Source organism: Chlorocebus sabaeus, chromosome 4, assembly GCF_047675955.1.
Source record: "Chlorocebus sabaeus isolate Y175 chromosome 4, mChlSab1.0.hap1, whole genome shotgun sequence".
NCBI classification, from domain to species: domain Eukaryota; kingdom Metazoa; phylum Chordata; class Mammalia; order Primates; family Cercopithecidae; genus Chlorocebus; species Chlorocebus sabaeus.
The window spans coordinates 63,375,807-63,399,158 of NC_132907.1; the positions used below are offsets into that span (position 1 = coordinate 63,375,807).

General features: G+C 38.2%; 1 protein-coding gene across 2 annotated transcripts in view; it reads right to left on the reverse strand.

Annotated features, from left to right (window-relative positions):
• CDH6 (cadherin 6) overlaps positions 1 to 18,134 on the reverse strand; it is a 135,605-nt gene extending 117,471 nt beyond the window's left edge. Inside the window, exon 1 of one of the 2 annotated variants that reach the window (XM_007961271.3) lies at positions 17,993 to 18,134. The gene's annotated coding sequence lies outside the window, so the exon portion shown is untranslated. Of the gene's footprint in view, positions 1 to 17,740; positions 17,860 to 17,992 lie in introns of those variants that run through there. The other variant, XM_037990718.2, reaches the window with a different exon arrangement.
• Between the last annotated feature and the right edge of the window lie 5,218 nt (positions 18,135 to 23,352).

Below are 23,352 nucleotides of genomic sequence, written 5' to 3' on the forward strand. Positions count from 1 at the left end.
GTAATACCCTCAGGCCCAGACGACAAAGTTCTTCACAGATTTTACATATCCCATTCTTACTTAATTTTGGCTGCAGTTGGTTCACACCTTCCTAAGCTCAAATGAGAAATGAAATCGGGTTGCAGATTTTCTAGGGAATGGTGCTGAAGAGGCTCCGAGGAATTCTGAATTTCAGCCGCATTTGGCACATTGCGGTTTCAGCCAAATCACGTTTCAGTGAGTAGAATTATGGGACTATTACCCCCGGTGGCACATTATATTTGTGATACAAAAAAATGTCATGGCTCATTCCAATTAGTGTAAAAAAATTTTTAAAAAGCTTGCAGGTTGCTTAAAAATACCCAAGACCTCCAAGTTGATTGAAAATTTGGAAGACATAATAGTCACAACAGCGATAGCAGCAGCAGAAACATCTGACATTTTGGGGGTGTTTTCACACGCTAGACCCCTTGTGGAAGTTCTATTAGCAATTAACTGAGTTATTCCTCACAACACCTTGATTAAGTAAAAAGTATCATTATTCTCATTTTATTGGTGGAAACTGCATGAGAGAAATGTCCAACAGGGCATCTTTTGGACAAGGTAGTTCTTACATCTACACAGTCAACATGGGATTCCCTTTGTCATACAAAAGTAGGACAGTTGAAGAGTTCAGTGATGAGTTGCCCCCTTTTCTCCAGATTTCACACAAATATAGCTAATCTCCTAATTAAATATGGAGTTTTTATGGTTATGGTTCCTTAATTCTGTCCCCAAATTGCTAGGCCAAACAAACAACAACAGCAAAACCCCACAAAACACAAAACCCAACCACAAACAAAACATATTTGTCCTAGTTACATTTGCAGAGAGGTGAATTCACACTGTGGCAAGGTCAGTTCTCAGGGAATACAAACAAGATCAAGAACAAAATTTAAGATTTTAGATTTTATTCCACTTTGGGAACATCCTGTTGTGTGGCATACATCACAACCACCTAAAAGCATTTGTAAAAAAACAACCCCAGAACCTCATTTTCTGCTTAAAATTACCCAGATAATAGATGTAGAACTCTGTTGGCTTTTTATTTTATATTTTATAGTTATTTCTCATACTGTTTTGACTTGGATTTAGATAAACATCTGCATTTCAGCTTATTTGCCTTTCCAATAAAACCTAAAAGAGAAAAAAGTTCCTAAAGAAGGATTTGGGATATTTATAGTAAGAAAGGAAAAAGAAAACTGTTTTGTGATTCTATTTTTGAAGAACACTTTTTTTTGTTTCTTAAAGCTCTAGTGGTTTAGGAAAGAGCTGAAGGCAAAAACTTTCTCAAGAAACACTTCGGAACATACTCATAAAGTTGAAGCCCAAGCCAAATCCCCCCACCCCACAGAGCAAGGAAAGTGCTCACATAGCATGATGTCCTTTGAATCTCTTAAGGTTATTTTCTAAATGAGACTATGAGAACAAAATGAAATTATATTTTCCTTCCAGCTAGTTAAGCCTCAAATCCCTAGATGAAAAAAATGTTTTCCGTTTGGACAGTGATGTATTTCTAGTCAGTCTGTTCCCAAAACAAACACACCAAAAACCCATTTCACACACAAGCTAAAATAAAAGATAGGAACAGAGGCCATTCAAATAGTTCGTATTGCTCTAAATTGCTATTTTGCAGGTAACCCTCACTGAACAGAATAAGTGGGTTTGGGTCTTGTTATCTATTACCTCTGAAGCTATAGTTTATTAGATGGAATTCCATTGAATCCTTTACTTATACAATAGTTGGCCCTCTGTACCTGTGTGTTCAGCTTTCACAGATTCCACCAATCATGGATCAAAAATAGTCAGGAAAAACAAAAAATAACAATACAAAATAATACAAGTACAAAAATACAGTAAAATAACTATTTCATTGCATTCATAGTGTATTAGGTATTAGGTATTATAAGTAATTTAGAGGTGGGAGGATGTAGGTAGGTTATGTGCAAATACTTCACCATTTATATAAGAGACTTGAGCATCCTTGGATTTTGGTATCTGCTGGGAGAAGGAGGGGTGTCCTGAAACCAGTTCTCTGCAGATACTGGTGACTGTGCTTATATTTTCACTTAGTATCAGTATCACTATCTGCAATAGTTGTTTATTATTTATTTATTTATTAAGATGAAGTCTCGCTCTGTCAACCAGTCTGGAGTGCAGTGGCGTGATCTCAGCTCACTGCAACCTCCACCTCCCGGGTTCAAGGGATTCTCCTGCCTCAGCCTCCTGAGTAGCTGGGATTACAGGCATGCACCACCATGCCCGGTTAATTTTTGTATTTTTAGTAGAGATGGGTTTTATCATGTTAACGTGAACTCCTGGCCTCAAGCAACCCGCCCACCTCGGCCTCCCAAAGTGCTAGGATTACAGGCGTAAGTCGACGCACCCCGCCAGCGATACTGACTTTAAGTGATTAAATTATAGTAGATGGTGTTTGTTGACTACCCAGCATGTTTCTCACCTTTTTCTTTCTTCAAAATGGAATCTCAGTTTTGCTCAAGTATTTTCCTTCTGCAAACACACACACACACACACACACACACACACACAAATTTAAGAAAAGTTGGTCCCAAGAATGGGTCTTTAGTCTAAAAAGCTAAATAGCATCTAGAATTTCCAGCACTTAATATTGTATTGAGCGGTCATATGACCTGAGTTGGCACAATGAGCTGAAGGACATTACCCTTAATCCTTAATTGTGAGAAAGATTTTTTTTTCTCTTTTCTACTAGACAAAAATAAGGAAGGGTGTAGCTCCAATTGCCACCGGCAACCGTCTTCAACTCTGAGGCAAATCACCAGGTGAATGACTTCGATGCTGAGGATAGCAAGAGGGAGACAGAAAGATCCTGAGATTTTGGTTATATCACTGATCTAACAGCTCAATTGGAGCCTGCTTTCCTGTAGACTGTCTCTTACGTGAAATATTAATTTTACTTCTTTTTAATCCAGTTTGAGATGGGATTTTCTCTTACTCGTAGTCCAAAGTATCCCAATACACCAGCTGAAAACACTTAGAGAATCAGAGTGAGAAGCAATAAGATCTTTAGGATGCTGAGCATGAATGACTGTAACTTGCTTTTCTGACTGCCTTTCCCATTAATAGGGTTACTTATTGCCTTCCCCTTTACTCCCACTAGCTTAATCACTCCTGAAAATTATTTAACTCTCTACTTCTCATTCTAAAGCTGGGAATGCGCAGTGTGGGAGAGGATGCCCTTAACCAGTTTAGATTACTTGTGTTAATAAGACAGGTTACTGATTGGAAGGCTTTAAGCAAGAGAATGGTGCAGAGGCTCAAGCACAATGCTGGGAATCACTGATCTCATTTTTCTGAGCCCATAATTTCTACTCCTTTTCCTTGGAAGTTACAATTTCCCACAGTGGTGAGATGCAGTAGAACATTTGCCAGAAGCTACCATGGTACCTACTCTGGTCTAGGAAATTCACTTATGTAAAAAAAAAAATAACTAATTTCTATTCTATTGATTAATAAGTTTAAAATTCTCTATATACCTTTGGCTTCAGAATGATGGCTATCACATTAAATAGGGGAAATATAAGGGAAATCATCCAAACCTCTCCCACTTCATCTCACAACCTTACAAAACATTTGGCATGCTCAGATAGAGCTGAGTTGAACTGCATGTTTCACTGCCAAGCTATATTCATGAAGATCCTATTCCATGCATTGACGGCCACTTAAGGAATGAAATTGGACTACATAATCAGTTGAATTTAATTCAATCTTTTTGTTACAGCCATGTTCAAGGACAACAAGGTACATAGAATCTGGTATTAGACTTCCTGTAGAAACTCAAGAAACATTTCCAAGGTTGGAATCTAAAGGAAAGGTAATTTTGCTCATGAAACACACACATAAGAATTTTCCATAGATTTTTTTTTGTAGATTCAGTTTCATGTACTACTATGGGTTGATAATAAACTAAAAGATAAGCAAAGTTGATCATAATAGCCTACACCAATAAGAAATAATAAACAGCCACAGTTTCCACCATAAACAAATTAACAAAAACTGTAAACAATTCAATGCATTGGAGTAGAGTGACCAAAAAAATGTCAATTTTCCTATAAGACACTCAATTATTCTGTTAGGAGATCCATCAGTTATAGAATCTGTAACCCTATTTCAGACATTTGGCCAAAGGCACCTGTTGGTAGAACAGCTGAGGCAGGACTGGCTTGTCTGTCATAATATAAAAGAGTCTTGGAGGATGTCCAGGGACCAGGGTCTAAAGCCCCTCGTGGCCTTTGGAACACCAAGCTCTGTGCCAAAGGGTGGAAGGCTGCCCTGCCGCACCACAAATCTAAGCCCAGGGCATGAAATCCCTTGTGGCTTGGAAGGAATCCAGGGCTCAGGGCATAAAACCCCTCGTAGACTCTGGAATGTGCACAGACTTGTTGGTTGCTCTCCCAGGCTCATAAACATGCTCTCCATTATCTCAAGTAGCAGAGCATATTCTATATGCATCAATAAAATGCTAAACCATCACAGCTATGCTTGATGCACTGCTACCTTTCTACCCCACCAACAAATAGTGTGGACTCCCAGAGCTTGGGGCCTTCGCAGCCTCCAATCTAGCTTTGGCCCCCTGGACCCACTTTATGCACTCTTAGCTTGTCTTTTCTCATTCCTTTGACCCCGCTGGACTTTGACCCCGATGGCCTGGTGTTGGGCTTGATCACTCCAACAGGCACCAAGGTCATCTTGAGAATATTTCCCTTCTCTTGGGTGTACCCCTTTGAACAGTCTAGAAGGCTGGCCCCAATCTTCTTGCTTCTTAAGTGTATTGCTTCAATGTACCCAAACGAAATCAAATTATTAGAAAAGAACACTAACTTCTAACATGAAAAATGTAGAGAAGTATATAAATGTAGTACAGAGTTTCATAATGAGTTCTCTCCTTTTGTTCTCTTAACAAACATCTAATGTGTTCTTGCCATTTGTCAAAAACAAGGCTAGGCCTTGTTGGTCAAAGGAAGACTCAGTGGTTTTGTTCTCCAGATGCTTGCAGTCTGATAGGTGAGGCCTAGACAGTCATGCAGAGACTTTTGGAAAGATGTTTTTACAGTTACACTTAGACTAAGTAAAGGCTCTGACACACTCACACCATGAGGAATGTAAGCTAAGAACGAGACAGGTAGGTGGGGGTCAGAGATTCTTGGTCTTTGCCCTGAAGATCCAATAAGATTTGGCCAGGTAAAGATAAGTGGGAGCACTGGTCAGCTGGATATTAGCAAGGAGTGTGAGTGTCAACACACTCAACTCCAAAGTTAGCAATGGTAGAGCCCAATAGATTTCATGACTAAAAGACCTGAATTCTGAAAGAGTTAACTTTGTAAAATAGCAGCTTTTAATGGTCATGCTTAATCTCGACCACAGACTGCACCTCATCTGACATCGAAACATGGCATTATCTGTGGTGCTCGACACAATGCTTTGCCCAAAAGTATTCATTAAATGGCTGAGTTGAATTGAAATCCCATCACCTCAATCCTAAATCTTAACTAGTCGTCTTGTGTAGACTGATTTCTTGATGAACTGTATTTCGACTGACCAGTGTATGTATGGCTTTGTGCTTTGTGGCAAATTCACTGGGGAAATTGTAGGGATTAGTGAAGGAACCACCATGAAAATATTCTAAGGCATACCATCAAAAATATAAAACCATGTTAAATTTTTGGTAGTGAAGGGAGGTATGATGTTTCTTTCTAAGCTGAGTAGGAGGTTCAAAGTCAAACCTGAAGATGAATAGAAACCTTACAAATCATGAAACTCACAGCTAATTTCTGTATTAATGTAAGATATAAGTATGGGAGAATAGAAAACATAATCAATTCTGAATATCCTATTCATTATATACGAAGCTAGTATTATTGGTCTTGGATAGAGTATGAGGAAATAATCTATTTTCCCTAAATTGCTAGTCAATGTATATTTGTCTTGTTACCTGCTTTCTCTCTAGAACTGAGCACAGGGGCCCTCAATAAACATTGTAGAATGAATAAAGTAATTAATGATGAATCTGAACCTTTCAAACACCCTTGCAAGGTTTTCCTTGGGACCAAGAGTAAGTGATTATAAGACTGACTCAAATTAAAGCGGACAGGCCTAAAGCTAAAAGGCCTCTATGAGGCTGAAATCTGTTGCTTTGGGCTATAATTAATTGATCTCACTTGTTAAAGAATATACTTGTACACTCACTGAAGGATGAAAAAGAAAATGAGTTTTCTTTCTAATTGTATTTTTAAGCCCTGAGAAATGTGTACATGTTACATATAATATATATGTATATACAAAATCCATATACCTTTGACTTTTTTTGTATTTGAGATTCATACATTTGAATCTATCTTTCCTGTCTTCTATCTATCTATATATTTTCCATCTATTCTATCATCTATCTATCTATCTATCTATCTATCTATGTATCTATCATCTACCTGTCATCTATCTATTCTGTCTATGATCTCAGTACATGTATATAGAGCACAAAAGGCCAAGAATGCAATAGTTAAAACAATGTGGGTTCTCAACAGTGCCATGATTTAATTTTAGCTCCAAAAAGAACTAACTGTGTGACCTTGGGCAAGTTGCATAACTGTTCTGTTCCCTAGCGTTATCTTTAAAATTGAAAAGATTGACAGTATTTACTTGAAAGTCTTGTTGTGAACATTAAATTCATGTAAGATATTTAAAATGATGCCTGAAATGTTGTAAGTGCTAAGTGTTAGATTATTCTACTCCATTTTCCCAATCATCTTTCTTATTTTTAATCCTTAAGTAACAAAATTCAAAATACTTTAACAAGAACATATAGGATTATTTGAATGAGGGGCAAAAAAAAAAAAAGTCATTCACTTAGAAAATAAGCAGTTGTTTTATTTATTATAGAAAATACATGGTAACACACATGGATACTAAAACTGTAAGAGAAAATAATTCTTGGCAAGGACATTGTTTAGTTTAGGTATGAATTCTAAAAAATAAAATATGTTAAAAGTGTAAACTCAGGGGGAACATTCTGTTTCCAAACACAAACTAAGAATTAAAAAATCAAAATGACAGAATTCTGCTAATCTGCTTAGGAAGGCATAAATTATTAATCAGGCTCCAGGCAACAATGTTGAATACTAACTTTAATAAAATGCCTGCCTGGAGGAAGGTGAGGGCTGGTGGCCCCGTTGTTGAAAGCTGGGCTGCCCTATCAACTTGCTTGGTCTTCCTGGCTCTCAGGACACCACTGATAGGGCTTCCTTCGAAATAGGCTCATTTGAAAGTGGTCAGAATTATAAAAAATTAAGTTGTTAGCACGAGATAGAAAAGTTGTATTTTCACTGGCATGAATAAGCTTGAACAGGAAATCAGTTGTGAAAATACTTAAGAGGTGCTTTTGTAGCTTACATGAGAAGAATTTCACCTAGTAAGCATTTATTGAGCCTTCCCTATGTGCTTACAGTTACAAGGGATGCCCTCATCTTAAAACTCTCATCTTGAGATGGAAAAGTGATATTTTAAAACCATTTTCTCATTTCTCCCCCAACCTGGATTTATTTATTTCATAAAGCATCTTATGTTTGTATCAGGTGGGCTTTTGCTGTGCAGGGAATTAAATAATGGATTTTCCAAAAGTCTTGGCTGAATATCATTCTTACGAACACTTGTCAATCAGGGAAAACCTAAATTGGAAAGTACTTGACAAACTCAGCATCTCCTTAGTAGTCAGAGTCTTGTAGCTGCTTTTTTGGATTGTGGAGTTTAACATGCAGTCCAAATTTCACTTCTTGCTTTAAAGTCTTTTATAAGATTATAGACATTAGTGCATATTTTAAAATCCAAAATGGGACAGGTTTGGCTCTCGTCTTCTGTGGTTGGTTTCTCTCACCAGCCGTGATAAAAAGATTATCGTACAAAGAAAAAAGAGAAAAAAGCCATTTAAAAATCCATTTTGGTTTAGTGAGAAGTTGGGAAGCAAACATATGCTCAATTAATGTTCAGAACCTCAAAGGCACAAAGCAAACTTTTTATTCTATAGTGCCCAATTAATCCAGCTTAGGGTTTTAATAATTTCTCCTTTCTCTGCCCACCTCATAGAAATCTTTTATTATATCAAATTAAACTCAGTTGCTCAAGAGCACTTTACTCTTATGTTGCTTCCAACTTCATATTTTAAATAAAGTACCCGTCCTCCTTCGCGTTACATTTGGGGAGAAAGTGGTTATTCGGATAATCACTAAGCACCTTGCTCTGTCCACTCATGTACTAAGATTATCTCTTCAATTTAATTTCATTGCTTTTTGGAACACAAAGTACATGCCCATTTAAATTCAAGAAGAAAAAGTTTTCTAAGAAAAACAAACCACAGTGCTCTTTGGAAAGATATTTTGGAGTGTGGTGACAGAATTAAAAGTGAACTTGAGGAAGAAGAAAAAGTATAAGACAAAATATCTAAATATAGCACTTGCATTAGACATTCCTGCACTGTTATCTTAAATGCAATTTTCTTCCAGGTAATCGCATTTGCTATGAATGCAAAAGTTATTGCTGAGCAGGCACTTTTTGTATCTGGAGGTTTGGGACCACCTCCTCCCAGGTACATTAACTTGGAAGTGACTCCACTTCATTCTGTTGTCTTAATTAAGACCTGCCTGAAATGTCTCTCTCTCTTTATAAAAAGGCAGGTGAATCGGAGAGTGAAAATGTGGCACTGATATTTATCATAAGGCCACACTAATAGAATTAATCCTTTATGAAACACTGACAATATCTCTACTAGATACTTTTAAACAAGTAGCTTAATATGAGAATAATTTCTGGGAGAAAAGTCACTGAATTTGGTTCAAATGAAGAGTCAGCAGTAATATAACAGTCATGGCAGATTTCATCAGTTTGCATTGGTAATTAGACTGACCACACGCCATTTTGATTGGTGTTAAATTAGCACCTGTTGCTAAGGGGACCTTAGGATATTTTGTTGAGTATGAAACTGAGCAGTTGCAAATATATATACATCTTGCATATATATATGTGTGTGTATATATACATATAGTTACATATATGTTATATATACATATATGTATATATGTATAAATATGTGTGTGTATATATACACACATACAGTTGCATATATATAGGTGTGTGTGTATATATATATGTTTTTTTGAGGCAAAGTTTTGCTCTTATCACCCAGGCTGGAGTACAATAGTGTGATCTGGGCTCACTGCAACCCGCCTCCTGGGTTCAAGCAATTCTCCTGTCTCAGTCTCCTGAGTAGCTGGGATTATAGGTGCCCACCACCACATCTGGCTAATTTTTTTGTATTTTTAGTACAAACAGGGTTTCACCATGTTGGTCAGGCTGGTCCCAAACCCCTAACCTCAGTTGATCCGCCGCCTCAGCCTCCCAAAGTGCTGAGATTAGAGGCGTGAGTCACCATGCCCAGCCTGCAAATATTTTCAAATGGATGATAGTAGATTAATGAAACTCTTTCTTGTTTAATTCTGCAAAAGGAGATTTAAGCTTTGTAGTCAAAAATATGATAAGCTCATTTTAATGACTGAAATCTATACTATACACTAGAAGGCAATTGCTTTTTGAATGCATACCTCAAAATACAGACCAACATGTTAGTAAATTTTTGTCTACAAGTATACAAAGTTCACTTTTAGAAAAAAAAGACACCCATTTTATAATTTATATAGTTAAGGTGGGCTGTGTTTGTTCCAGCTTATGGAGTTAGATATAAATTTAAAACTTTTCATTTCCCACTGAATTATCCACTGTATAATCAAGTAGAAAAATTCATTATTAATGACACATTCTGGCCATGAGCTTGGCAAAGCATATTTTTTTTTGAGGATCTGTTAATATGGTCAAAGATCATATTAGTATTCCAAACGTTAGTATTAATCTCTGTAAGTTTTAATTAAGAGACTCAAGGATACCTTTTGATTAAATGGATTTTGTTTAGTTTGTCTTTTTGGTGTTTTAAATATAATTATAATTCCCCTTTACTTTTTGTTCATCCAGATAAGAAGGAAGAGAACCAGGTCAATCATTTTTCAACATGATGTCAGTCATTGTATAAACCAGTGGTCCCCAGATTTTTGGATTTCATGGAACATTAACGTTTTACTTTTTAAAAGAAAGAGGATTGACATTGAGTTACTTGCCAAATTTAAATTTTGCCACGGAAAAAGCCATCATAATCTTTCCCCATATTTCCATGAAAGAATTGACATTTTAACTTCAAAGCAGTGGGAAGGTCACTGTCTGAGTTCTTTAAATCAAACAAATTGAGATTTATGAGAAACACAATAGGTTGTCATCATTTTTCATATCTTACCACTAATAATTTTTTGTTTCAAAGATGGATACAACTTGGTCTCCTGGGGAATCACTGATTTAGATAAGGCTTACTCAAAACTGCCATCAAGCCATTACAAATAAAACAAAACCCCAAACCTTATCATATGTCTCCCTGGCAATGGTCAATATTTTGAGGGAAATTGTTAATTCTTCTTTGCAATAGGAAATTTACAAAATGCAGGAACACATGAAATTCCTAAAGAAGCCTACATCCTTATCTTCACCACGAGTTTCCACATTTGTCCCTTCACAGAATACTTATAAATAATAATATTCTGGATTTAAATTTCCTTTTTACTTTTTAATGCCAGAATTAAATGGTGATGATAAAAAGCAAGGATATTCAACAACTAGAACTCAGGCCACAGCAGAGAAGGATAGAGATAACAGAACAAAATAAATCAAATGTATCCATGGATAAGTCATTCATCTCTCTGGTCATCAATTATCTCACAGTTAAACGAAGAGTATTAGATAAAGTCATCTTTAAGCACCTTCCTGTGTCTCACATTCTCTGATTATATTTCTAATGATCAAACTTTCCTTGAAGGCTAGATTCACTACATGACTTTTTGAATGGTGGCAATAGAAAGAATAGAATATAATGAAAATGGCTCATCATGTCAACCATATAAAATGTGACTGTATTAAGAGGGTTTTTTCCTCCCTTCCTCCCTCTCTCTCTCTCCCTCCTTCCCTCCCTTTCTCCTTTCCTCCCTCCCTCTTTCTTTCCTTGTTTTTGTGGGGATTCTCTTCCAGTGGCATGGTAGTGGTTGTGTGTGTGTGTGTGTGTGTGTGTGTGTGTGTGTGTGAAATTTTACTTGATAAATCATTCAGAACAAATACCAAATTGTGATAGTAATGAAGTAATGAAGTAATTGTGGTCACAAAATAAAATACTTTTACTTATCAGATAAGGAAGGACACAAACACTATCTTACTTAGCTCTACCCAGAGTCCCAAATGCTACATCCATGGTAATGTCAACAAGCTGAGAATGGACTGATGCCCTTAGTGGGTGCTGTGAGGTTGAGGTGTCTCTCCCATCTCAATGCAATGAACAGGTGTCATTTTAGCTACCTGCCTGAAATACTCCCTCCCTCATAAAGATCCCTCTGAAGGCAGGAGAAGATGTTTATTCTCTTATAAAAGGTACCATCATTATGTTCAGAAAAATGGCCCACACAATGCTTTCTACTATAATTATAAATTCTGACACACGCTTGCAGATTATTTTTCAAAAATGAATAACTTAGAAAACATCTTCCTCAGCCTTCACATCTGCCAAGCTCTGGTCAAAATAATAAAATCATTCCCACGCCCTCTGCTGCTCTGCAGTTCTCAGAGAGAGTCACACTTTTACTTCCAAGACATCACAATTGTTTGTTAACAGCACATTCATTAAGTGCTTGGCTTAAATGGAGATTCCCTGGAAATTCAAACCAAAAAAGGGCTAAGTAAAGAGGATATAAGTGTAGCAGGGCCATTTTGATTTACTGTGTAAGTATTGCTATGCGAAATGCGTGTAAAATACTTAGAACAGGGTGTGACTTAGAAAAGCTCAGTAAAGGTTAGTTTATTATTTATTATCATTATTATTTGGATGTATAAAAATTCCGAGCCAAAATAGTGGTTTTTTGAATCTTTGCTGGATATATGTATATATGTATACACACATATATATTATCAACTGTTTTCCTTTTATCCATTATATATATCTATATGTGTGTGTATATATATGCTCTGAGCATATATATACACATATGTGTGTATATATACCATTTAAAGTGTATATATACACATATATACACCATATATATACCATATATACACATACATAATTATCAACTCTTTTCCTGCTATCCACTATATATATGTGTGTGTGTGTAGATATATATGCTCTGAGCACATATATACACACACCATGTAAAGAGATGGGGGCTTGCTGTCTTGTAGCTCTGCCTTTCATCATGCTATATCACACACAGGATCCAAATGGGTGACAAGTAGAACACTTGATCTATATTATTATTATTATTATTATTATTTTGAGATGGAGTCTCGCTCTGTCACCCAGCCTGGAGTGCAGTGGCGCGATTTCAGCTCACTGCAAGCTCCGCCTCCGGGGTTTACGCCATTCTCCTGCCTCAGCCTCCCGAGTAGCTGGGACTACAGGCACCCGCCACCTCGCCCGGCTAGTTTTTCGTATTTTTTAGTAGAGACGGGGTTTCATCGTGTTAGCCAGGATGATTTCGATCTCCTGACCTTGTAATCCGCCCATCTCGGCCTCCCAAGGTGCTGGGATTACAGGCTTGAGCCACCATGCCCGGCCGGTCTATATTATTACTGTATACTTTGGATTGTAGGCATCAGAGGAATACACAGTTTTTCTATTTAGCATGCAGGACAATAAAGATAATAGAAGGAAAAGAGTTGATATTCTTCAATGCACCAATAAAATCTTTTCCTTGATTCTGATGTGATTTCAGACCACTTAAAAAAAGATATTCCTCTGGTTAATTTACCATCCACCCAGGGTTATCTCCCTTAGATTTTTTAAAGGTAATTTTCAAGTTTGCACTTTATGGTAGAGAAGAGTAGTGTGTATAAATATGTTAATGATGCAATTATGTTTATAAAGTGGCATTTAACGGTAGCACTATTTATAAAGAGGAAAATGCACCCTATGTAAAAATGGCAATTTTGATTCTATTTCTATTCTTATGTTTCTCTCTGCTGTAAAAATTTACCTCCTCATCTCTTTCCATTTTACTCACTTGGACACTTCTCAAAGTTAATTTTTTCTTGCTGTTTTCTCTTCCTATAACTTATTAGGTCTCTTGGATATCTTTTGGCCAGACCTACCAATTTCGGAAATTAGAGAAAGAGAAAAACACAGAGTTCTTTCAAGTGCTGAAATATGAAGATAAATCATACCCTGTGGTATGCTGGCTTTATGTGCCTCATCTTCTTCATAAGCCATTTCTCTCACAAGATAGTACCATATATACTAAGAAAAGCTTGCAACCCATGCTGCCCATTTACATGATAAATCAAATTTAATATTAACACTCTGGCATTAATGAAACTCTGGTTTCATTAATGAAACCTCTTATAAATCACAGCAAGGTGATCTGATTGCTGGAAGAAACCAGTTCCCAATGGTATTAGTGTAAATATATTAACCAGATGAAATAAGATGAAATAATCTCGAATAGTCTCTGCATATGTGTCTACTCTACATTTATGAATGTGTGCTCACAGCATTCAGCCTTCAATAAGTTTTCTTTGTTGGAAGAGTTGAAAATTTCTTGGATAGGTCAATTTTGAACAACTAGACTGTTGGCTATAGATGGCTCCCTCTGACCCAACTATTTTGTAGTAATTTTAAGTGCACCACTTTTTTGAAGGGTTATTTATATTCTCCCCTCTTCCCTTATCTTCCTACTCTGTGGGTGATAGCATCACAAACACTACATACATTTAGTTCAATAGTTAATTAGAGAGAACCTGAAGTTCCTCATAAGATTGCTTTGAAAAAGAGAGGCTTCTGTACGAATAGAAACTTAAAAAAAGTAGACCAGTTAATCTTTGTAAGAGGCAAACTTGAACAAAAATATTACTATTATTTAGTTTCAGGAAAGTGCTTCAAGCACTCATCTGTCTTCAAAATAAAATAAAAATCCCAATGGAGAAAACAACATGAAAAAAAAAAAAAAAAAAAAAAAAGAAGAAGAAAAGAAAATCAGCCTAAAGGCTGCATTTCTGTATTTCTTTTCTAATATTCTTGGAACACTGTCACAACTGGGTGCTATGTTTGCGTGTGTGCGTATGCCTTCTTCTTTATGCAATTCTCCTATTACCATAATGTTCTTGAGTCTTTGAATTTAGACTAATTATTCAGAAAAATATTTTAACCAGAGAAGGTTTGGTTATCTACGTTTTCACTTTTTTGTGAAGTAAATAAAGCGTGCTCAGTAGACACTGCTAGGTTGAAACACTATTAAGAATACAATTCAGACTGAGTCACCGCTTGTTATTTTTATAAGCGAGACCCTAATTCTGATGGACACCAAAGAATAAGCAGCCGTGACTAAGCAAGAAGCACAAGGCAACTGGATTTTGCCGGATGTTATCTCATTTGGAACACATTTCAAACTTTAGAACAGATTTTTAAATTGGAAGTTGAAACCTGCAGGCTGTCAGCAGAAGAGGCTGATTCACCCTACAGAAGTTATCTTACTCCAAGTTCCAGGCAGAGTATTTTAAGGAGTAGGTTACCTAAAATGTGTTGTGATACATCAAGGAAAGAAATGAAACAGAAAAAACCTGGAGAAAGGGTGACACAGGTATCTAAACATCTTTTGGATATTCAACATATTTATTTGAATAGGGAATTCTTTGAATTAGATTGCTTTGGTTCAGCATAACTTGTGAATGTTCACAGATTTCTGAAACAGTCATTGTACTTTTTTTCCTGCAAATATTTCTTTTGTTGTTGGGTGAGGGGGGGCACTCTTCATGTAGGACTTTTGGAGTTCTAAATATAATGTTATTATTATTGGGTAAATTAGAAGTAAGGAAGTAGGTCTTGGAAAGGTCAGAAATAAGAAAATCTTATATTGATGATGGTAAATTCTTTATTAATTGGCCATTGCTTTCATTTGGAACCATCCAGCAGTTACCAAAAGTCTAGATATTCAGAAAACCATAAAAATATTTGTAAGTCCCCTAAATTAGAGGAAGTACAGAAATAATAGCAATAATGATTTGACCTGTCACAAATATTAAGATAGTACTTAGAGAATACTAACTTGTTTACAGACAAAAAGTTGTTATACTCTCATCTTAGATAACAAAATCCATTCTGCAACTGAACTCCAGGGAGAAATGCATGGAGTGACCCACTAGAGGTCCCTTCCAACTAAAAAAAGTTTGAATAGTTCAAAGGGTTCAGCCTTAGTGTATTGGCATTCATGACTGCAAAGCAACTACGGGGCCAGAAGAGGGGACCACACATTTCAATTTGTTAGGAAGATTGTAGTTTCACTCAGAATATTTGTCACATTTCGTTCCTTTCAAAGAAATCCCTATGTGGGACATTCACTCAATTAGTCCCAATTTTCAGAACTTGTTGCAATGTATTGCTATAATAATACAGTATCATGTAATACCCTGTGACTGTAGCTGTGCTTTCTAGAAAATGTTTAGCTGTTTTCAAGTGTCTCAAGCAGTATTTTGCAAGATACATTTTTTTCTTAAGAAGGAAGAGTGCCTCAGTAAGTTTTTCCTTGCAAAGCTGATGGAAGTGGTGGGTGGAAGAGGTAGGGCACACGTTTTTCGATAGTAGGCAAGTTGGTATAAAATGATTATGTTTCCATATATTATCTTTGCAGAGTTAGCAGTACAAAATGTAAGTGCAATAAATTGGTGTAAAAGCCAGATAGTAAAGGGACTAAAAGTCCCTGTGGAGATACTAACCTGTCACTTTCTTGTAATGGTAGCAAAAGATAATTGTAGACACAAATACAGTAGAACTGAATTGGTGCCATTTTCCTTCAAAAATGGGCTGCTGCCTCTTAGTTTTTCTGAAGAAATTGGTTACTTCCTCTGCTTCAAAAGTATGGCATGAACCGTTACATTAGGTGGCAAAATATCTGCTTTTTATTTTCCTTCAGTACCTTTTTAATTAGAACACGCCAAAGAGCAAAAGGGGATGAGATACAATCCTATATGATTGCATTTTCCAGTCAATTGTTGGATTTCTTTTAAGTGTCTGAGCTCTGCATTGACAATCTGGCCTCTGGCATAAACTTTGCCCTCCTGGTTATGACATAATGAAGACATCTGCTCAAGTATACCCCTTTCTTCACACAACTGGTTTTACGGTTCTCTAAAATAGCAAGCATAGAGCCATGCAAGTACTATTACACAAGGCATGATGCTCAAGTCTCGAGCGAAACTGGAAGAGTTTTTTTTTCCCTCTGTCTCTCTCAAAGTAAAATCTTAAGGGTTTTCCTTTTCAGATAAAGCTTTCAGTAAGAAAATAAAGAAAATAAGCAACTCTTGGCAAAATTCATATAAACATATTTGTTAGTCCTTCTTGGAAGAGTTGTACATTAACTAGGCATATCCCTGGGTTCCTTTTCCAACACAGGGAGGAGTTTGCAACCCCCTGGATAATTAACCATTCAGAAAGCCCATATTTTGGTCTGCACCCCTCCAGAGCAGCCATATATGTACACAACAGCCACTCCTGCAACATTCTTGCAGGGAAAACCTCTTTCTTCTTTCCCACTGTGTGCTTTACGAAGTGAAAGTGAAGATTCGCAGAGACACGGTCTGATACAACTGTATAGTGTGACTATCATAATTTAATTTTTTTTTTTTTTAAATGACAGTGGGAGAGAGAAACGTATGGCTATTCCAGATGATTAAACTTCTTGGTTCTTGAATGTTCTGAGTCATAGTTAACTCAGGTGGCCAGCCCCTTTCACTAACAGAGACCTGCATTTAACTCCCCATAAAATATGGATTTTATTGCAGCAGTGACAACACTTCTTAGCACCACGCTGACCTCTCCAGTATCTGCCATCTCGAGATCTACGGTAACTCATGGCAGAATATCTAACTACAGAAGTAATCTCAGCTGTGCAACTGCTGCAGTCCACATTGCAGCGTCCTTTTTTATTAAATTCTGGGATTAACGCATTGGGGGCTCCAATTTTCCTGCATCTGGCACCTAAAACCAAGCGCACTCCAACTACTCTCCAATCAGTCCAGGGAAGGCTTTATCCCCCAGATTTGAGCCTGGCCAGCCGTGGAGGAGCACGAGCGAGCTGCGCCTTCCACATGACTTTTCCCTGGACAGTGTGCTCCATTTTCGGAGTCCAATGTTGGACTTTCCTCGCAACCTAAGCATTTCTGTCCTAGATGAGCCGGCAGGCGTTGCCCGGAACATGCAAGCTAACAGTTTTCTTTAGCTCCTTCTCCCAGCCAAATCGTCTCTTTAGTTTAAGTTTTCCCTACTGGGAGCATTCCAGAGTTTTCAGACTACCTGATTTTCTGCTTTACCCCCAAAGCTAAGAAATGTAACTCAGCCCAAGCAGTCACCGCACAGACCCTTATGATGCGGGCAGGTGGAGATAAATCAAGCCCCAAACGGCTCAGCGGGTCCTGCACGCACCAGCGCCCTTTGGTAATTGACCAGCCAACTTTGCAAATGCCGGAGCTCCCCTGGCAGCCTCTGCCGGCGTAGAGAAAGGCAGCGGGTTCTTCTCCGGCGGCCCGCTTCCCCGTGCCCCCACCCAGCCCCACGGCGGATCGGTCTTACCAGGAGGCGGAGGAGCGGCGCCCAGGCTCCCCGGGAAGAGGCGTCAGTCCTGAGCAGTGGCAGCAGCGCCGCCCGCGCAGCCGGACCCGTGCGCCCGCCCCGACCCGGGCTCGCAGGCTGAGAGCATCCCTCCCAACTCCGGCGCGCGGCACCCACGGGGTGGAGAGGGCTCGCTCTCTGATTGGCTTTCATCAACGCTACAGAATTAAAAAAATGGGAGATGTATGCACAGCCAACGGAGCCCGAACCCACCTCTGCTCGCCTTCCTGCGCCCGCGGAGACCCTGCGACCCGCCCAGGCTGTTCCTGCCTCCACCGCCGCCGCGGTTGCCGGCTCTGCCGCTCTTGCTCTCGCGCTGAAACTGCAGCTCTCGGGATGCGAAGGTTACGGGCTCGGCAGAGCTGGCTCTTGTGGGCACACACTGATTTGCAAGTGAATGAAGTGGGAGGGAGCAAAGAGAGGAGGACTTTGTTAAAGAGGCCCAGTGCCTGCCCCCGCCCGCCCCCTCCCCTTGACAGAATGACTCCCAGTGTTTGAAGTCCTGAGCAATTCGCTCCCTGTAACACTCCTTCAGCCCCAGGCTTTCCCTTCCTTTTCTTTCTTTCTTTTTTTTCCCCTTGGGCGGGGGTTTAAGATATACTCAGAACTTGTATGACTCCGTCTGTTTCCTCTTTTACACTATCAAAATGCACCTTGTGCTATTATCAGCAACGGTCTGATGTTCTTTTTTTCACCGACCAAGCAATTACAATTCCCAGGGACACTGTACCTCGTCACGCTATCAGTTGGCCAGTTTCGTGTGATAGCACGTATAACATGCACACGCATAAAACAAGCCGGTCTCCTGAGATGACAATACCGATGGCTTTTCTTTACAACATGAACAGGCGTTCTCCAGATGCAAGCAGACATGGATAGATTCACACATGTCTTTCCTTCTCGCCTTCCAGGAAGACACGCTTTCACGTAGCCCCATGATCTCTGTTACTCTTTTGGAGTGACCCCAGGATGTCGTACTTCCCTGGGCTTGCAGAAACACTCAAAACCCAAACCCTTCAGGCTTGCCAATGACTTATGGCTGATGCCATCGTTCTAAATGAATTGATACAAGCATACAAAAGACTTGCAGAATAGGAGTGTACAATGATATTCAAGGTCTGCTTAACGTTAGAAGATCCTTCTGGAAAGTTGCCTAAGTAGGGCAACCTCCAAATTAAACTCTTTGGTACACATAGCTGTTTGAATGGCTAGATTGATAGTCACAAAGAGGTAATATCTAATATTAAGGTACTAAGCCACAAAAATATGAAACACGTCAAAGTACCATTAAATGAGAGTAATGATTTTCTACATAGGAGACATAGGCATGATGGAGTCAGCCACTGTTTGATTAGGAAAATTAAATCTAATTACCACAGTGATTGCACCCAGGGTCACTAGCCTCCCAAACCAGCTGTTCGCCTGTGCTGCAAGTTCTCAGGGAGATTTTCATTGCACAGAGCTCTAAGAAATGCCAGGCTGCTTGGCCTCTGAGTGGTTAAACTGGCTGGAGGTTGGTCCTGTTCCCAACTGAGCTCTTACTAGAAAACCTTTTGTTTCTCCAATAGAAGTTCAGGCATTTAAATAAAGCCCAAATCAAAGTATTCCTCTAGGCAGCCAGTGCTTCAAAGAAGTGTGCATGGAATGCTTTTAGCACAGATGTTCTGCACATGGATGATGGAAAGACTTGAGTTTCTTTCTGGAAAAGACCTTCCCCGAATGAAGAATTACTACCAATTTGTGAAAAGAGGCTGAACATTTTCTTTTCATAGAGCTCTTTAAACACATATGAAGAAGGAATGGGGAAGAAAGCTGTTTTGGATTCATAGTCCATTCTTCAGATTATGCATTTCTTATACATTTAGTTGGAAATATTAGCTCTGTGTGTCTGTGTAGTCCTTTACTGCTTACAAAGTACTTTTGTAGACTATTTTATTTAATTCATCCTTCAACAAGTGGTGTAATATTTTCCCTATTAAGACAGAGAAAACAGGTTGATAAAGAGACAGCAGAGGTTACACAACATGTCCAAGGCAGTGAAACTGGAACACACAAGAAGCAGAAATATTATTGGTAAAAGGGTGTGCAGGTGTGTATGCAGACATAGAGACCCACAGATTATATGTACAGGTATAATTTATTAGCATATGTGGTAGTAGAATAATACATGAATACATAATATGTACATATGTCAATAAAATAAGTCATATTTTAAGACCACCTTTAGCAGAAAAAAATGTGCAAATTGACTGATTTTTATGGTGGACGAGGGTTATAGTGAAGTTGATTTTCTAACTGTTGAAGCAGTTAATGTCTCACAAAGGAAACCTCTAATTGTTTGCAATATACTATTCTTCAAACCCCATTAAGCTACATGTCAAAGGTGTTTAGAACAACTACTTTATGAGCGGACAATCCGTTTGCTTCCGAACAGTTCAGATGGCAGCATTAAATTATATAAAAGACAGCACTTGTACTAAAGGATTTTATGTAATTTTTGAGGCTTTCTAGTAACATTTGTCACAATAATTATTAATCTGCAAATACAGGATTGATGTAAATATCCAGAATTATTTTATTCTAATGTCAGAGACTAGAAACTGACAGTTACTGAGGTTAAATGATTACTTGGAGTTATGTAAGTACTGTTTCTGGTTTGTTCTCTATCATCACACCAAAACATGTTGGCAAGTAACAGTAGCCCATCAGAGATAGTTAAACAAATGAAGAGGTATGTGTCATCTTTGTATAGGGTTTCTCCTGAAAGTTAAGAGTGGAAATTCTGCAGTCTCTGGAAAGGCCCAAGGGCAGGCGCGAAGAAGCTGCCAGCATTGTACCCCTAGCTCTATCTCCTCCTCAGGGCGCTTCTGCTTTCCTTTCCTCTTCATTCACATCCTGCCTCCTTCATCCTTCAGTCCACAGGGCAGAATGGCACCCCAACAGTTCCAGAGCTTACCTGTCGAAAAGAGGGTTTCTCTTTCGGCCCCCTTTCCAATTTCTTAGAAAATGGCCTTGAGGCCTGGCACGGTGGCTCAAGCCTGTAATCCCAGCACTTTGGGAGGCCGAGGGAGGAGGATCATTTGAGGTCAGCAGTTTGAGACCAGCCTGGCTAACATGGTGAAATCCTGTCTCTACTAAAAATACAAAAAAATTTAGCCAGATGTGGTGGTGCACACCTGTAATCCCAGCTACTTGGGAGGTTGAGGCAGGAGATTTGGGAGAATTGCTTGAACCCAGGAGGCAGAGGTTGCAGTGAGCCAAGATTGTGCCACTGCACTCCAGCCTGGGCCACAGAAAAAAAAAAAAAAAAAAAAGAAAGAAAGAAAGAAAAGAAAAGAAAATGGCCCTGATTGGCTGGTACTGTCTTGGACCCATCAGCTGGGGCTAGCACCCCCAGGATCAAAGAGAGGGGGAGCATTTAAGAAGTATCCTTATATACTGGAAAGACAGTCCAGAAAGTGTCCTGTTCCCCAACTCTCTTGTTTTGTTCAGTAGTTTGGTACAGCTGAAACATCTCATCAGTTTTTAGGCTACTTCATTACTTTATATGCTTCAGTCAAAATTACTGGTACTTCTCTCCTTTTACAGCTTGCAAAGTTTCAATTTCTATTTTTTTTAAAAAAACTTCTTTATAAACCATTATTAGGGATATTAATTTTGATGAAGGATTTTCCAACTTCCACTATATCTCTCTTCAGATGATTAAGAGGCCGTCTTATCTTTATAATGGGGATGCATATAAATAAATAATTACAAGTTTTCTGACTTTCTTTTAGATAATACAAATCTGTATGCAATGATTATCTGATAACAATGTTTTCATGATCAGTAACAATTATTCTTGATTAGGAGAAAAAATTCACTTTTTAAACCATGAACTTAATTAAGAATCTTGGCATCAGCTGTTCTGATCAACCAATACAAATCATTGATCTAAAACTTAATCCTAAATGTGTTGCTGCTAGGAAAAGCTCACATACTACAATGCTATGGCTCAATCATCATGGTGTGCACAAGCACAGATTTCAGTGAGGAATGAATGACCGTCCCCTACCTCTGCTGCACACACACACACACACACACACACACACACGTGCCATACACATACTGTGTTTAATGGGGAAAAAAGCTTTAACCACTATGGATCTTATTGAATTGAAACAAAGGAGACAAGAAATCTCAATGGAATTCCCTTTTTGTAAGAGCCATAGACATCTCAATACAAACTGAAATTCACACAAAGTTCATGTGCTTATCCAGGTTTTCTAATCCTGGGACAGCTTCCAATACTGTTATTTAAAGTGGGTTGGATCCCAGGATGCATTAAGACATTTCCCTTTTGATCATTATAGTTGACTCATCACTATAGGTAGATTGCAATAAGCCAGAAGATTTCCAAATGAGATAAATGCACAGCAGCAAAATGTTATTGACCTACACAGGGTATTTTAGTACTCTGGGCATTTGATAGTAGGTGGTGTAGACTTCAATTTTGCTGAATTCTTTTTACATTTTATTCCCTGTTTGTAGTAAAATATAAATTTGCATGATCAGATATGTACAACTCAAGTTTGGTAGACTGAGAATCAAGATTGTATTATGGCAATGAAGAGGCATGTCCTTGTTTAGAAGAAACAGTTCCTTAAGAGGAAATGTGTTGTCTCAGTACATTCTTCTAAATAAATGTATAGACCAGAATAAACAGAACATCTTCTACTTTCCTCTAGAGGAAAAAATAATTCTCTCCCACCAACCCCTTTCCAATTATAGAAGCACTTGATGGGAAGAGTGACAGGTTGGAGTGGGAAAGACAATATAATAGCATGTGTTAAAAAACATTTTGGGATTTTATAGATTTTGAGAACATCAAAATTTTACAGTATATCATGGCTGTCAAAAAAAAAGACAAAGATTAAGATGGGAAGATGGAAAGACCATCCTCTGTCTAGGCTTTAGTATTCTCTTCAGAATAGACAGACCTCACCTACAGCCTTCTGTTCTGCTTTGAGTGCTACATTTAAATATACGTTTTTTTTTTTTTTTTTTTTTTTTTTTGCTTATGTCTCTACTGCATTTCATAGAATACCTATAGCACTTTGGCTTGATGTCATTATTTACATGTTCTAGAGTGCATATTCATTGAATTATTGATGGCAGAGTCATTGTTTTGGTCATCTTTTTATCTGGGGTGGTAGAAAAAGTGCTTAGTGCTTGCATGTATGAATAAGGAGATTCAGATAAACTAGAATGGGTTCTGTAGACAGAAGCTGGAGATGGTTATAGTCTTAAGATGTGCATATGAGCTAAAGGTGGTAAGACTGGAAAAGGAAAGGTTTAAGTTGGTCAAGGATACTCTGCAAATACTTTAGGAACTGTCCTATGGAAGAAAATTAGACTGGGTTTTAGTGTGCCATAGACTTCAATTAGGATCAGCTGGTGAAGCCACTGTATGATAATTGCATTTAGTTGATTGTAAGACACTCATATTTTCATATTTTAACTACTCTGAAATTTTGATGTCTCTTACGATTGACATGATAAGAAAAACATCATGTCATCGTATACTTGTCAGT